This window comes from Enhydra lutris, unplaced genomic scaffold (genome assembly GCF_002288905.1).
Source record: "Enhydra lutris kenyoni isolate GAN:26980312 unplaced genomic scaffold, ASM228890v2 scaffoldscaffold83, whole genome shotgun sequence".
Taxonomy (NCBI): domain Eukaryota; kingdom Metazoa; phylum Chordata; class Mammalia; order Carnivora; family Mustelidae; genus Enhydra; species Enhydra lutris.
The window spans coordinates 1009054-1026978 of NW_019154167.1; the positions used below are offsets into that span (position 1 = coordinate 1009054).

The window sequence follows — 17925 nt, forward strand, 5'->3', positions numbered from 1 at the left end:
TGGATAATACTGTAGGCAGAAATGTTGAGTGTAGAGTCGAATAAAGAGAGGCTGATGAAATTATCCAAGAATGGATCACAAAGTACTCTATGTGACATTCTGAAGAACATGGACATTATCCAGAAGCTGTGAGCCATCTCAGAGTGGTTGAAAATAGGGGAATGTCATGATGAAATTTGTATTTTAGAGAAGTTAGTCAGGTAGCTATGAGAAGGATGGATTTGAGAGGTTGGAGAATGAGGCAGAACAGCTGTTGGGAAACAACTGCAGTATATTAAGAAAGATAAAGAGAATACAAATAGGGGCACCTGGGAGGCTCAGTTGTTCAGTGTCTGCCTTCAGCTCAAGACTTGACCCCAGGGTCCTGGAATCGAGACCAACATCGGGCTCCCTGCTCAGCAGGAAGGCTGCTCTACCTCTCCCACTCCCCCTGCTTGTGTTCCTGCTCTCATTGTGTCTCTCTCTGCCAAAAAAAAATGAATAAAATCTTTTTAAAAAGGAGAGAACACAAACATAAAAGAGATTGAGAACTTCAAATAGAACTTTGTGACCAAATAAGGAAAGAGAAAGGATGTGTTAGGTCAATCTGATGGGGTACTTGGGGATGGTGGTGCCACTATATGGGGTAGGGGATGTAGAAAAAGGAGCAGACTTTTGGGAGAAATGAGGATGGGGTGATATGGGGGAAGAATAATGAGATCAGTCTGGGACATGCTGAGTTTTGAGGAGTCTATAGAATAATGAAGCAGAATACTTGAGGAGACAAATGGATGTGTGGATGAGGAGCTCAGAAGAGAGGTAAGGACTGAAGACACAGATGTGGAAATCATGAGCATGTGCAGTGGAAGAGAGGCCAAGTAAGACGACAGACGGACTGAGGACAGCAGAGCCCCGGGGGTGGAGGACATCAACAATTAAGGGGTGGCAGAGGAAGAGGAACCCTGGAAGGAGCCCAGGAAGAAGGGAAGAGGAGCAGCTAGAGAAGCAGGAAAATCAGGACAGCATAGTGTTGTGGAGCTAAGTGTATTAGTTTTCTATTGCTGTTGTGTGGTACGGGAGTCCTCCCTGATTCATAGTTTTGCTTTCCACCATTTCAGTTACCCACTGTCCACTGCAGTCCAGAAGCAGACGATCCCCCTTCTGACATACAGTGAGAAGGTCATTAGTAACCTAATGCTATGTCACAAAGCTTCTGTCATTCCCCTTACTTGATCACATCACGTAGGCATTTTATCATCTCACATCATCACAAGATGAAGGTTGCATACAGAACACTAAGATAGGGGCGCCTGGGTGGTTTAGTCAGTTAAGCATCTGCCTTCGGCTCAGGTCACGATCCTGGAGTCCCAGAATCAAGCCCACCTCAGGCTCCCTGCTCATCAAGGAGTCTGCTTCTCTCTCTCCCTGTGCTGCTCCCCCTGTTTTTATTCTCTCTCTGACAAATAAAATCTTAAAAAAGAAAGAACACTAAGATATTTTGAGAGACCACATTCCCGTAATTTTTATTAGAGTATATTGCTATAATTGTACTGTTTCATTATTATTGTCGTAACTCTCACTGTGCCTCATTTATAAATTAAACCTTACCCTAGGGATGTGGGTATAGGAAAAAAAAAAACAGTATATGTAAGATTCAGTACTATCTATCGGTGATTTCAGGCATCCACTGGGAGTCCTGGAACATATCCCCTGCAGATAAGGAGGGACTACTGTATTTCTATTTTTATTCTATTAGTTATCAAACTACCACAAACTTTGTGCCTTTGAACAACACATATTTATTACCTTATATTCCTGGAGGTTTGAAATCAAAAAGCGGTCTCACTGGCTAAAGTCAAGGTGTCCACAGGGCTGGTTCTTTCTGGAGACTCTAGGGAATAATCTCTTTGCTTGCCTTTGCCAACTTCTAGAGACCACCCGCATTCCTCAGCTCACCATCATTTCCATCTTCAAAGCCAGTAGCATAGTATTGTCACATGTCCTTCACTGCCTCTGCCTCTGTCATCACATCGTCTTTTCTTTTTTTTTTTTAAGATTTTTTTTATTTATTTATTTGAAAGACAGATCACAAGTAGGCAGAGAGGCAGGCAGAGAGAGAGAGAGAGGAGGAGGAGGAAGCAGGCTCCCCACTCAGCAGAGAGCCCGCACATCGTCTTTTCTAATGGCTCTCCTTTTTCCCTCTCCTTCTTCCCTCTTATGAAGGTTACATTGGGAATTACATTCCCTCTTTCTGCTTACATTGGGTCCACAGAAACAATCAGGATAATCTCCCCACCTCAAGATCCTTAACTCAATCACACCTACAAAGCCCTTTTCCCCATATTCGGCAACATATTCATAAATTCTAGGAACTGGAACTTGGACATCCTTGGTGGGCCATTATTTTACCTACTGCACTAAGGAAGTGGAGAGATTCAAGAAGGAGGACTTTCAATGGAGTCAGACACAGAGGAGAGACCAAGGAAGATCAGGGCCAGAGTGAAAATACTGAGGAGTCTTGTGAGATCTTATGGCCCTGTGGGAATGCAGTGACTTAAGGGCTTTGGTTTTTGTTTTTGGTTTTTGGTTTTTGGTTTTTGGTTTTAACATACAGTGATGTATTAGTTTCAGGTGTACAGTGTAGAGATTCAACACTTCCATACATCACCCTGGGCTCATCACGAGTGCACTCCTTAATCCCCATCACTTAGTTCACCCATCCCCCACCCATCTTTCCTCTGGTAACTGTCAGTTTGTTCCCTATAGTTAAGAGTCTGTTTCTTGCTTTGTCTCTTGGTCTCACTTATTTTTTCCTTTGGCTTATTTATTTTGTTTCTTAAATTCCACATATGAGTGAAATCATGTCTTTCTCTGACTGACTTATTTCACTTAGCATTATACTCTCTAACTCCATCCATGTCATTGTAAAATGGCAAGATTTCATTCCTTTCTATGGTTGAATAAATTTATATTTATATATATAATGGAATATACATACATATACATACATATATATGCATGCCATCTCTTCTTTATTCATCAGTCGATGGACACTTGGGCTCCTTCCATATCTTGTCTATAATAAATACTGCTGTTATAAACATAGGGTTATGTGTATCCCTTTGAATTAGTGTTCTTGTATTCTTGGTGAAAATACCCAAATTGCTGGAACATGAGATAGTTCTATTTTTAACTTTTTACTCAACACTCAAAAAACAAATAATCCAATTAAAAATGGGCAGAAGATGTGAATAGACATTTCTCCAAAGAAGACAAACAGATGGCCAACAGACACATGAAAAGATGCTCATCATCACTTATCATTATGGGCTTTGGTTTTGATGATTCAACACACTCGCCAGCTCAGCAGGCACTCGGGCCCACATAGGATGACAACTCTCAAGCAAACAGGCCCCATGCCAACCAGCCCTCCTCCAGGAAGCTTCTAGGTCCAGGAAGCTTCTAGCTTAAAACTGAGAGGAGACTTAGCAACACTTCAAACCACAGAGTCTCCCAAGTTCTGGCCTAGTCCTGATATAACCCTGAAGCCTTGAGACCGAAAAGTAATGGGATGCCCATGAGCGGAGTTTCCCATAACATGGACTGTGCATCTTGTAGTCCTAGAACCTTTCCCCCAATACTATAAATACAACTACTATCCTTGGGTTTTCCACACTCCAAAATTTGAGGGAATCAGGATTATCTGAATTACTCACAAATTCAAGTGGTGGCTTTATCAAGTTCATAGCCTTTCCCCAATTCTGTGCACATTGGCTCTGTGGGAAGAAGGGATATAAATGTATACTTATATGTTCTAGATATATATTCTATCAAAAAATAAAAGAAATAAAAGAACACAACACAGAAAAAAAAAAAAGAAGAAGGAGCAGTTTCAACAGTCAGACACAGAGGAGAGGTCAAGGAATATTAGGACCAGAGTGACCTTTGAATTCAGCAATTGCAAAAATTTGTGCCCTTGGCAAGAATCATTCTGGTGAGTTGGTAGAACCAAAGTCCAAGTATAGTAGGTAAAGAAGTGATTATAATATATTGTGGATAATGGGAGTCAGATAGCTTACTGTTGGTGAAGAAAATTAAAATATGAAAAAGGAGGACAGAATGACTCTGTAGTGTTGAATTGGAATTGGACAATCAGTGTGATTTCATTGTTTTTAATACAGAGATAGATGCTGAAAGAGACATGTGTCTCTCTCAGGTGTTCATTTCTGCAGGTATACGCATATATGCATATGAGTATAGGTGTGTATAAACACATCTATTTCATAGTTCTGTCCACTGTGAAGCTCTACAGGCAAGAAACACAATCCGCACTCACACCTCGGTTCCTCAATGACATTCTTCACCAAAAGGAACAGGACTCCTTGGAGAAATGACTGATTTCAGGCCTAGGGCAAGGAAAGTATGGGATGAGCCTGGAATATCTTGTTTCTGCAAGAAAGTAACAAACTACTTCAAAAATGTGAGGAGCAGGTCAAGTTCATACTAGAGCTAGCATGAAGAGACTTCTGCTGGTCAAATCTGGAAAGTGTGAGCATTAAAATAAAGTATCGTCATAAAAGATAACCCTTTGAAAAATATAGGAATCTGTAAGTTCACACAGATAGAAATGAACACGTGGAAAAGAAGGGAAAGCTCATCTTCACAGCAATAAAAAAGTGCAGGAGAACTGGTAACATTGACCAGGGGGAAGCATTTGGCCACCACTTGGCAAGAATCATCAGTGGATTCCAAAACTAGTGGAAGAAAGTTTGAGCAGAAAGATATTTCTATAGTCTTGAAGTGTCTCCCTGATAGATATCTATTAGTACAAGAGGAAAAAATAATAACTTTATAGTGGAGAAACCTAGCACGTGGAGTTTTAACCAAGAGATCAAAGTTAATGTGGCCAGTAATGGGACAAATCCACATCATGTGCCTACTGAGGACAGGACACTTTTGTGATGTTCCTTCCACAAGCACATAATCTGAATCCTCCCACGAAGAAAACACAGATATATTCCCACTCTGCAAAATAGCTGGTCCATACTCTTCAAAACTGACAATACCATGAAACACAGGATTCTAGAACTATTTCAGATGAAAAGAGGCATGAAAGCTGAGAGCTACTTGTGAATCGAGATGTTCTGCTACAGAGGACAGGATTGGGTCAACACATTCAGTGAAATCTGAATTAGGAATCAAATCTGTACATTAGTAAATATTGTATCAATGTTAATTTCCTGGTTTTGATCATTGTGTGACTGGGTTATGTAAGACAGTGTCCTTATTATTGGGAAATATACTCTGAAGTATCAAAGGGTAAATGGCATCATGTCTGCAACTTACGCTCAAGTAGTTCAGAAAAAAAGAGGGTGTGTGCGTGGGGAGGGTGAGAGGTGGGGGAGGAAGGGGGAGAAGATAGGAGGATGGGGGGGGGGGAGAAAAGGATGAAGCAAATGTGGTAAAATGTTAACATTTGGGGAATCTGAGTAAAAGGCAAAACGGGCTTTTCTTTAAATCTTATTGCAAGTTTTCTGTAAGTCTGAAATTCCGTTAAAATGAAAAATTAAAAGACAAAGAAGTGATTCTGAGATGAAGAAGTGGAGGCAACCATGTCTTCTCCGCTAGTTTCACTTTACTTTCAACATGTCTGCTTGTGAAGGCAAGCCCAAGGGAAGGACATGGTGGACATGGTGGCAGCCGCTGCTCTGGTACAGCTGGGACAGATGTGTGCCAGTTTAGAGCCTCAGGGGAAACGTCGAGTAGAAATAAAGATACAGAAGAGCGGGGGTGTTGCCACTATGGGGCACATTGGCGGAGCTCCACACTGATGGGGCATTAGCCTTAGAAGAACGGATAGTCCCACTTAAGGAGGAAACCATGAAACTGTGTGTATGTAAGTAAGTTTGTATAGAAGGAGTTAGCATGAGAGAAATCCCTCCTGATGGCCTATTGTCTACAAGAGTAGGAAGCAAACACATGTACAAAGTGTGAGGAGAGAGGTACATAATTCGGAAAGTAGTATATGGTCAAAAGAGCTGTTCTGAGGAATGACAGAGGGAGCTAATTAGGGAATTGGCGAATTCTCCAGTATCTCTGCGGGCCCAGCTGAGGTTAGAACCCAACCACAAAAACTGGCTTCTTTGTGGGGCGCCTGGGTGGCTCAGTGGGTTAAAGCCTCTGCCTTCAGCTCGGGTCATGGTCTCGGGGTCCTGGGATCGAGCCCCTCATCGGGCTCTCTGCTCAGCGGGAAGCCTGCTTCTCCCCTCTCTCTCTCTCTGCCTGCCTCTCTGCCTACTTGTGATCTCTGTCTGTCAAATAAATAAATAAAATCTTTTTAAAAAAACTGGCTTCTTTGCAAAAGAGTAAACACACTGATTGACTCCCACTGTATAGACGATGTTGCCTCCTACTCCACAAAGTTAGGGCTTCAGCTTTCACATGGATGAACCACCAGATTCTCAGTGCCTTGACCTATCCATCTCCCATGGTCTTTTTCATCACTCCAACTCAGCCACCTACTCCCATGGCTACACCTGGACATTACCATCTCTAAAATTCTATCACCTCTCCCATTTTTATCTGAAACATCCCACTCCTCTGCCGCCCACCCTTACTGCCAACACACACACACACACACACACACACACACACAACACACACACACAGCCTCTCCAAGCCTTCCAATCTGTTGGCCATCACTCTTCTCAATATCCAACAGCCTCCATTCTGACTTTATTCCATTCCTTAGCCAATCCCGAATCGATGTTTCATACTTGCTAATACAGTCAGTTCCCTTGGTCCTCTCTCCCTCTGTCGACTCTACTGGCAAAACTCCAATCCCAAATGAACTCTGCCATCTGCCTTCTTGGAGCCTTCACCCAAGTAGGCAGCTGCATAGTGTAGGGGGTATCAAATAACTAAGTTGATTGGTTTCACTTTAAGTTCATGAAATTAAACCTCAAGAGGGCACTCAGTCCCTCCATTGTGCTCTGAACCCTATTCCTTTTCTTTACCTCAAGGAATCTTCTCCAGTTGTCTCCTTTCTCTTCTGCAACATCAATCCTTCCCTCTCCTTTGGATCATTTCCATCAGAGCTCAAGCATGCTCTGATTGGTTTTCCTCCTAACTTCTTAGTCACTACTCCTTCCCTTTTGCTATCTGCCCTTCCCTTAGCTAATTTTAAGTATTGGTATTCTTTAGTGATCTGTCCTATACCCTCTTCCCATTTCATTTCTATATTCTTTCATTGGCTAATCTCAGCCATTCCCATAAATTTAAGTGCCATTTTTCCTGCTGCCCCCCCCAATAAATCTCCCAGAGCTCTCTTCAGAGTTCCAGTTGTCCACTCGATACCTATATAGAGAGATCACCCACATATATCATGATTCACATATCCAAAACTGAAGTCTGGATTCCCCGAATCATTTCCTTACTTTCAGCAGAGAACACCACCATCAATCTTATTGCCTAAGCCAGAAATCTATGTCATCTTTGATTTTTCCTTTTCCCTTATCCTGTTCTTCACATCGCACTCATCAAGCAGGCTGTACCTTCAAAACATACGTTAAAGCTAGGCACACTTCTCCATCTTCATCTCTATGACATGGCTACTTTTAACTTTAGCCTAGATTGCAATGTGACCTGATTTCTCCACTTGCATTCCCCCCCACCAATCCTTTCTCCCACAGCAGCAAAAATGACCCTTTCAAAATGAAAGATCATGTCACTCCATTGTTTAAAACCCTTCAGTGCACCTAGGAAAAAAATACAATTTCTTTACGCCCAGCTAGGCCTTGTGGAATCTAGTCTCTGTCCACTTCTCTAGCTTCATCTTCCTTGTTTCAGCTTCCCTGGATTTCTCTAAGTGTTTGAAACACACTAAGCTCTCTCCTGAGTCAAAGTCTTTACACTCGCTTTTCCTTCTGCCTAGTACACTCTTACCACTCTTCCTCTGTGTCTTTTAAGTCTGAACTCAAATGTCAACTTCTTAGAGACGACTTCCCTGGCCAGTGCATCTAAACTAGGCTCCCTGTGTTATTCTTCTTAGCCTTTTGTTTGTTTCCCTTGTAGAATCTACTGTAATTTCTAATTATTCTATAGATTTTACTTTTTTTGCCTAATTCCTCTTCTGGCAGAATTCAGTAGGGAAGTCTCATTTTTGTTCCACGTGGTGTCAGATTGGACAGCTTGACTGGGTCTGAAGGATCCAAGATGGCCCCACTCACATGACTCACATGACTGGAGCCTCGCTGCTGGCTGCCAACTGGGACAACTTAATTCTTTCCCTCATGCTCTCTTTTTCCAGCCAGAGAGTCTGGACTTCTCTAAATAGCAACCATGTTCTAAGAAGTTAACTGGGAAAACAAAAGCTGCAGGATCTCTTAAGGCCCAGCATTGACAGTTTTATAAATCATTCCTATTCCATTCTATTAGTCACAGCAACTCACAGCCCAGATTTGAAAAGAAAGGGGGAAGACTCCACTTCTTGATTGGAGGAGTAGCAAAGTCACATTATAAAAAGAATACGCTGGGGGCACCTGCGTGGCTGAGTCAGTTAAGTGCCCGACTCTTGGTTTCAGCTCAGGTCCTGATCTCAGTGTCGCGAGATCGAGCCCCACATTGAGTCCCATGTCAGCTCTGCATTTGGTGCAGAGTCTGCTTGAGTTTCTCTCTCCTTCTGCATCTGCTCCACGCACCCCCACCCCGCAAACGCTTGCTTGCTCTCCCACACTCTTTCCCAATCTCTCTCTCTCTGAAATAACTAAATGAATAACTTACTAAATAAATAAATAAATAAATAAATAAACCTACCTTTAAAAAAATTAATGTAGCATTACATATCTGTTCCAGTTTTTCCTGGATTTAGATCAGAAATTGGTCTGGTGCCTTATCCTTACTCAAGCAGATAGTTCCTCTAGGACAGAATACAGCAAAGAATCCAAATAGCAGACTGACTATGCATTCCGTCTCCCCACAAAGGGAAGTGTTGGTGGCACTAGTGCCATGGGAAAACCCATCAAGGAACGTGATTTGAATGAAAATGAGTTGGCAAAAGTAGCGTTGTAGGGAAGACAAGTGTTCTGTAAGAAGTTTTAATCAAGGAAAGCGTTCGATCTTACCAGAAGAGACACAGAAAGAATAGCCTGCCTCTTCCTTTCTCTGCTGGCCTGCAATAAGTTTTTTGTTCAGCATGATTTTTAACAGCCTTATTGAGATATGTCACATACCATACAATTGGTTCATTTAAAGCTTTTCATATAGGGGCGCCTGGGTGGCTCAGTGCGTTAAAGCCTCTGCCTTCGGCTCAGGTCATGATCCCAGGGTCCTGGGATAGAGCCCCGCGTTGGGCTCCCTGCTCTGTGGGTTGAAACCTCTGCCTTCGGCTCAAGTCATGATCCCAGGGTTCTTGGATCAAGCCCCACATCGGGGGGGGGGGGTCTCTGCTCAGCGGGGAGCCTGTTCCCTCCTCTCTCTCTCTGCCTGCCTCTCTGCCTACTTGTGATCTCCGTCTGTCAAATAAATAAATAAAATCTTTTAAAAAAATAAAGCTTTTCGTATATTCACAGAGTTGTGCAACCATGACTACAATCAATTTTAAAACATTTTTGCCACCCCAGAATGAAACCTCATACCCATTAGCAATCACTTTCCCCACCTCTCCCCAGAACCTGGTATTAACCGACTTTCTGTCTTTATGGATTCACCTACTGCAGACATTTTACATCAATGAAATAATACAATCTGTGGTCCTTTTTGACTGGTTTCTTTCACTTAGCATACCGTTTTCAAAGCTCATTTGGATTGGAGCATGTGTAAGGTCCTCATTCTTTTTAATGGCCAAATGATATTCCATTGTATGGATATACCACTTTTTTTATACATTCATCAGCAGATGGACTTTGGGTTGGGTTCCACATTTCAGCAATTATAATGTATGGTGTTATGAACACTCGTGTACAAGTTTCTGTGTGAACATATGTTTTCATTTCTTTCGGGCATATACTTAGGGGGAGAATTGCTGGGTCATATGCCAACTCTATGTTTAACATCTCAAGGAACTCTTTCCAAAGCAGCCATACCACTTTACATTCCTATCAGCAACGTATGAAGTTTTCAATGTTTTTGTGTTCTTTTTTTTAAAGATTTTTACTTATTTATTTGACAGAGATCACAAGTAGGCAGAGAGGCAGGCAGAGAGAGAGGAGGAAGCAGGCACCCCGCTGAGCAGAGAGCCCAATGTGGGGCTCTATCCCAGAACCCTGGGATCATGACCTGAGCCGAAGGCAGAGGTTTTAACCCACTGAGCCACCCAGGCGCCCCTGTTTCTGTGTTCTTACCAATGCTTGTTATTGTCTGACTTTTTGGTTATAGCTGCCCTAGTGTTTGGGAAGTAGCATCACATTGTGGTTTTGTTTTGCTCCCTGATGGCTACTGATGCTAAGCATCTTTTCGTGTGCTTATTGGCTATGTATATTTCTTCTCTAGAGAAACATTTATTTAGATCTTTTGCACAAGTTGGGTCATTTGTCTATTATTGTTCACCATAAGACTTTTTTTTTAAAGATTTTATTTATTTATTTGACAGACAAAGATAACAAGTAAGCAGAGAGAGAGAGGAGGAAGCAGGCTCCCCGCCGAGCAGAGAGCCCAATGCGGGGCTTGATCCCAGGACCCTGGGATCATGACCTGAGCTGAAGGCAGAGACTTTAACCCACTGAGCCACCCAGGCACCCCAGACCTTTTTTTAATTAAATATTTTATTTACTCATTAGACAATGAGAGTACACAAGCAGGGGGAGAGGCAGAGGGAGAGGGAGAAGCAGAATCCCCGCTGAGCTGGGAGCCTAACGTGGGGCTCCATCCCAGGACCTGGAGATAATGACCTGAGCTGAAGGCAGCTGCTTAACCATCTGAGCCACCCAGATGCCCCAATCATTAAGACGTCTTTATAATTTCTAGGTACAAGTCCCTTATCAGACATATAATTTGCAAAATGTTTCCCCCATTATTTGTATTGTCTTTCTACTTTCTTGTTGGTGTCCTCTGAAGTACAAAAGTCCTTAATTTTGATGATATCCAAGTTATCTACTTTTCCTTTGGCTATTCATGCTTTTTGGTGTCATGTCTAAGAAACCACTGTCTAACCCAAGGTCTTGAAGATTTATATCTATGTTTTCTTCTAAGATTTTTATTGTTTTAGCTCTTTAAGTCTTCGATCTATTTTAAGTTGATTTTTGTATATGGTGTGTGGTAAGGGTTCACCTTCATTCTTTTTCATGTGGATATCCAGGCATCCCAGCATCATTTGTTTAAAAAGCTAATCTTTGTGTAAATACCCCGTAGTGCAATTGCTGGATCATAGAGTATTTCTATTTTTAACTTTTTAAGGAAACTCCATACTGTTTTTCAGAGTGGCTGTACCAGTTTGCATTCCTAACAGCAGTGCAGGAAGGTTCCCCATTCTCCACATCCTTGCCAACACTTGTTGTTTCTTATGTTGATTTTAGCCATTTTGATGGGTGTGATGTGGTATCTCATCATGGTTTTGATTTGTATTTTCCTGATGATCAGTGATGTTGAACATCTTTTCATGTGTCTGTTGGCCATCTGGATGTCTTCTCCCTCCTCACCTCCACCCTGAGAACCATCAGTTTATTCTCTATAGTTAAGAGTCTGTTTCTTGTTTCCCTCTCTCTCTCTCTTTTTTCCCTTTGCTCATTTGTTTTGTTTCTTAAGTTCCACATATGAGTGAAATCATATGGTGTTTGTCTTTCTCTGACTGGCCTATTTTGCTTAGCATAATACTCTCTAGTTTCATCCATGTCATTGCAAGTGACAAGATTTCATTCTTTTTGATGGCTGAGTAATATTCCTATATAGATATCTAGATATCTAGATATCTATATATCACATCTTCTTTATCCATTCATCAGTGAATGAACATGTGGGCTATTTCCATAATTTAGCTCCTGTAGATAATGTTATAAACACTGGGGTGCACGTATCGTTTTGAATTAGTATTTCTGTATTTTTTGAGTAAATACCTAGTAGTGCAAAAACTGATTGTTACCAGAGGGGAGGTGAGGGGGGATGGATTAAATAAGTGATGGGCATTAAGGAGAGTACTTTTGATGAGCACCAGTTGCTCTATGAAGGGCCAAATCACTATATTGTGCACCTGAAATTAATATTATGGTGTATGTTAACTAACTGGAATTTTAATAAAAACTGAAAAAAATAAAAGGTTATTCTTTCTTCATTGAATTGTCTTGGTACCCTTGTCAAAAATCATTTGACTGTAAATGTAAGCATTTACTTCTGTACTCTCAGTTCTATTCCACTGATGTATGTCTATCCTTATGCCAGTACAACAAGTACAGCACTGTCTTTTTTTAAAAGATTTTTATTTATTTAGTCATGAGAGACAGACAGAGAGAGAGAGAGAGAGAGAGAAGCAGGCCCCTCAAGGAGCAGGGAGCCCAATATGGGACTCCATCCCAGGACCCTGGGATCATGATCTGAGCCAAAGGCACATGCCCAACAAACTGAGCCACCCAAGTGCCCAACACTGTCTTATTTATTATGTGTGTACAAATATACTTTGTAGTAACTTTTGAAATCAGGAAATGTGAGTTTTCCAACTTTTTTCCTCTGTTTTAAAATTGGTTTGGCTATTTTATTACATTTCCATATGAATCTGGGGGTCAGTTCCTTGACTTCTATAAAAAAAAAAAGGCTTCAATTTTGAAAGGAATTGCATTGAATCTATAGATCAATTTGGGAGTTATTTCCCTCTTACCAATATTAATAAGTCTTCCAATCCATGAACCACTGGATATCTTCCCATTTATTTCCTTTCATATCTTTCCATTTATTTAATTTCTTTCAACAATTTTTTGTAGTTTTCAGAGTATAATTTTAGCACTTTTTGTCATATTTTCCCCTAAATATTGTCTTCTTTTTGATGCTCTTGTAAATGAAATTGTCTTGTTAATTTCATTTTGGGTTTTTATTTATTTTTTATTTATTTTAATATTTTCTTTACTTGTCTGAGAGAGAGAGAACGTGTAAGCAGTGGGGAGCAGCAGGCAGAGGGAGAAGTAGGCTCCCCGATGAGCAAGGAGCCTGACATGGGACTCAAATCCCACACTGGGATCATGACCTGAGCTGAAGCCAGACACTTAACCAACTGAACCACACAGGTATCCCTCATTTTGAATTTTTTAACTGATGGTTCATAGAAGTGCAATTGATTTTTCTATATTGATTTTTGTATCCTGAAACTTTACTGAACTATTAGCCCTAATAGTCCTTTATCATGGACTCCTTCTGATTCTCTTTATACAAGATCATATCACCTATAAATATAAAAATATTTTTACGTATTCCTTTCCAATCTAGATGCCCTTTATTTTATTTTCTTGCCTAATTGCCCTAGCTTAAAACCTCCATTACAATATGGAATGAAAGTGTCTTGTTCCTGATCTTAGGGGTAAAGCTTTCAGTCTTTCAACACTGAGTACGATGTCAGCTGTGGAGTTTTCATAGATGTCCTTTATCAGAGTGAGGAAGCTCTGTTCTATTCCTAGTTTGTTGAGCATTTTTATCATGAAAAGGGTATTGAATTTTTTCAAATGCTTTTTCTATGCCTACTGAGATGATCATGTGATTTCCATCCTTTGTTCTATTGATATATTCAGCGTGATTTTGAAGAACATGATATATTGTAGGATCTACTGGAGGATACTTCTAACCATACAGTATGAGAGTTTCTTTACTTAACCAAAAGCATCTTCACAAGACATTATTAAATGCTTTTTCTGAGCCTAGGAAAAGAAATCCTTGGGAGCAGTCCAAGTGGGAAGCCACTAGGAGGAGTGGTTGAGATATATGCCAAAATACTCCTCCAGAAACATTTCGTAATTAAAATCCAATTTTTAATCCCATGACTTTAAACATACCTTCTTCTCTTTTAGGGAAGTTGCAAGGGGGGAGATCCTAAAAAGTTAGTAAACTCCATTACTGTATGCAGAGTAATCTAAATTGGCCAGAAATGCATGTCAGATGTTCTCTTTTCTCCCAGGGAGTAAAGATACGTATGGCTGGGTGGTATTAGTGTTGAGCCTGAGTGATATTGATGTCAGGGCAGAAAGAACAATGCACTGCAGAAGCTTGCTTGGGGTGGGGGGCGGGTGGAGCTCAGGTGCAATGTAGCCGGTGGGATAATTTCCAGAGAAAAAGGAACCTCAAAGATAGGTTTGGACCTAGTGACCTGACTGAAGGTAAGGGAAAGAGACAAAAGAGTACACTGATTAAGGGCACCAGATTTGACACAGATTCCCTTCCTTTGAACCCCAGCTCTGCCACCTACCATTTGGTGACCTTACTTCCCTGATCATCAGTATCCTCACCTATGTCACAGGTACAGAGCTGTTCAAAGTAAATGAGATTGTGCTTTAAGGCTTCTAGCAAAGAGCCCAGCACATAACAGTCATTCTATAAAAATCGGCATCCCCTTTCCTCTCTTATTCAGGAAAGAATGTTACCGACCAGAGAAGATGACCTCAGGTCAGAGAATGAAGGAGTCAGGAGTAAGAAGCTGATTTTTATCTAACTTCCCAGATGTAAGGTCACGAACCCTGGAGATATATGTTTGGGCTCACAAGGGAGCAACTTAAATCATTTACACAAGAATATAATTAAGAAAAAGTATTTGGTGGGACGCCTGGATGGCTCTGTTGGTTAAGTGTCAGACTCTTGATTTCCGCCTAGGTCACGATCTTGGGGTCGTGAGACTGAGTCACGCATCCGCTCTCAGTGCCCAGAGTGGAACCTGCTTAACATACACTCTCTCTCTGACTCCCTCAGCCACCGCCCCCAACCCAGCCTCCACTGCACAGGTGCACTTGTGTGTGCGCTCTCACTCTCCCTCACTCTAAAAAAAAAGAAAGAGAAATTATTTGGTGTCAGAGTGCTTTCGGGTACATGTTAACAAGCTGGCTTACACAATAAAATAATGTCTTATCTCACACAATAGGACACTGAAACAGTGTGTGGCAAGGTTAGTGGATTTCAGCAGCTGTGTAATTTCGAGAAGGCCGTAGTTTCTTTGCCCCCTCCTTTCAGCATTTAAAGTGTCCGATTCATCCTAGGGCTGGTTTCACCTGTGATGGTAAGGAAGGCTTCTTGTAGCCATCATTATATACATCCTTATTCACAACCACTAGGAAAAGACATAAACTAAAAATCCTTCATTTCAGTCTTGCTGGGGTCCCCATTGGTCATCGTCCGCCCCTGAACTTATTAATAACTATCATCACAGGGTTTGTCAGTCTCCGATCAGCTTAAGTTTGGATTCCTAAACCAATCGCCAGCAAGACAGAGGTAATTGCCATAACTGATTTACACTAATGACAGGGACTATACACCTTCTGGGCCCTAGAAAGAGGATGATCACTGAGGTGTGGAGCAGAACCCCACCCCAGGCAATTGGCAATGGAAATGCAGTGTGAGGATCAGACTATAGTGATTGTAAGCAACTAAAAGTTTTCTGGATTGTTTGTTACTAACTTAGGTAACAATAGAAAAAGTAAATAAAGTGCTGTTAACTATATTGAGAGGATGGAGAGAAGTGAAAATGTGGGTGTTAAGTGAACTAAATCCAAAAGCAGGAAGTCAGTTTGATGATGTTTAAAATGAAAATAAACAGTATATGCAGTCATGTTATTTAGAAATATGAAGGAAACTACCAGTAAAGAAACCGCGCCCCCCCCCCCCCAAAAAAAAACTTGCCAAAAAATTAAGGAGCTCCTGGCTGGTTCAGTCAGAAGAGCATGAGACTCTTGATCTCGTGGTTGTGAGTTCAAGTCCCACATTGCATGTAGAGATGACTTAAAAATAAAATTTTAAGGGGCTCCTGGGTGGCTCAGTGGGTTAAGCATCTGCCTTTGGCTCAGGTCATGATCCCAGGGTTCTGGGATGGAGCCCCATTTGGGTCTCCCTGCTCAGTGGGGAGCCTGTTTCTCCTTCTCCCTCTGCGACTTCCCCTGCTTGTGTACTCTCTCTGTGTCAGGTGAATGAAATCTTAAAAACATAAAAATAAAAATAAAGTCTTTAAAAAATTAAAAGTTATTGCCAAGGGAGTAGGCCTGGGGTAAGAATTGGTGTGGCAAGAGAATTTTTGTTTCATTATAAACTCTCCCAGATTTTTTAATGTTTTTTATGCTAAAATAATGTGCCTTTATTCCTTTGATAATTCTTCTAAATTTCCATTGATTTGACTTTATTTTACACAAGCTCTTTAAAAAATCATTTCAGGCCCTGGAAACATGACCATAAAATCTTCCTGAAATGGTAGCTGTGCTTTGGTTGACTTGGATACCTAATTTATACCTAATTTATTCCTAACGTCACTTTTGACCACCAGGCAGTCAAACTGGAAATCCGACAACCCGCTTCAAAATTAAGACAAGAGCAAAAGGATGTTTTTGTTTGTGCCATTTAATAACATTTCAGAGAGGAAAAATACAACCAAAGGGTCTCTGCTCAGCACATAAAGTAATTTCAACTTGTTACAAAATGGATTATTTGCTGGCCTGGTGTTGTTCCTTAATAGACTTTTCCAGGGGCCAGAGCTGCAGGTTTTTCACTAATGGATTCCTCTTCGATCACAGCCCTGAGCCTGTTTTCCAGAGCGACCCCTACCAACATCAAAATCTTCATGCAAGTCATCTCTTACCTGGCCCCCAGGTCGGCAGCGGCCATATTGCCCGCCCTCTCTAAAGCCCAGATCCCAATCTGTGTGGATAATATGATCATCTAGGCAGGTCCCATTTAGGAACCACATGGCATTTTCAGCATCAAGTCTGTTATAGTATTCTACAAAACAGAAGCCACATGCCTTTTTCTTAATTTTATCCAGGCCCATAAATACATGCTTGACATCACCACATCTACTAAAGAGCTCATATATTTGCTCTTCGGTGGTTTGAAAGGAAAGATTCTCCACATAGAGAGTGGAGCTCTCCTTCAGTAGTTTCTCCTGTTCATCATTATCACCACCGAGCTGCTGGTCCCTGTACTCGCTCAGCTCCAGGGAGGAATCGCCTTGCAGAATTCTCAGATCGTTGGACACGGTGCCCAGCGGATGCCGTGAGGGCAACTGCTGGCAATCCATCTTAGCAGCAGTGACACCGCCAACAAAACCCTAAATTAAATTTAAAATAATAATAATAAAGTTACAGGGAAGGAAACAGAAACACAAAGTTGTGTATATTTAAGAAGTTTGTGCCCTGATGCATAGACACCTCAGCTCTTGACTATGAGGATCGCGTCACGGCAAACCCAAAATGGAAACTTCCAGGCCCCAGGAACATGGTCATAAAATGCAGCTTCACGAGTCTTCTTGCAAGGAAACTACGCTGTATTCGGTTGACTCAGCTCTTACATACCTAATCTATTACCAAAGAGCACATTTAATGACAGAATGCTCTTGGAAAATATGGCATAAAACAGTAAAATGGATCAAATTTTCATGGAGAATGAGTACTATCATCATCCCTGATCGAGGATTAAGCATCTAATAAATCAGATATCTATAATCAGGGTCAAAACACAAATACAGTTAACCTCTCATGGCTTAAAATAACAAATTCATGATTCAAGTCTGTAATATGTAAATCAATATATTGTACTGTTAGGTTAGACAAAATGTCCCTATATATACACTGTAAGTGTACATGTAGCTCTATAAAAACTAAAACATTCTGGCATCATAAATTTGACCTAAATTAAGATAAGATTTTACTAGCAATAAATCCACTTTTTTTTTAAGATTTTATTTATTTATTTGACAGAGAGAGATCACAAGTAGACAGAGAGGCAGGCAGAGAGAGAGGAGGGGAAGCAGGCTCCCTGCTGAGCAGCGAGCCCGATGCGGGACTC

The 17925-nt window shown here is 41.2% G+C and overlaps 1 pseudogene; it reads right to left on the reverse strand.

Moving 5' to 3' along the window:
• Positions 1-17158, reverse strand: part of LOC111161281 — a 33589-nt pseudogene extending 16431 nt beyond the window's left edge.
• Positions 17159-17925: the final 767 nt, after the last annotated feature.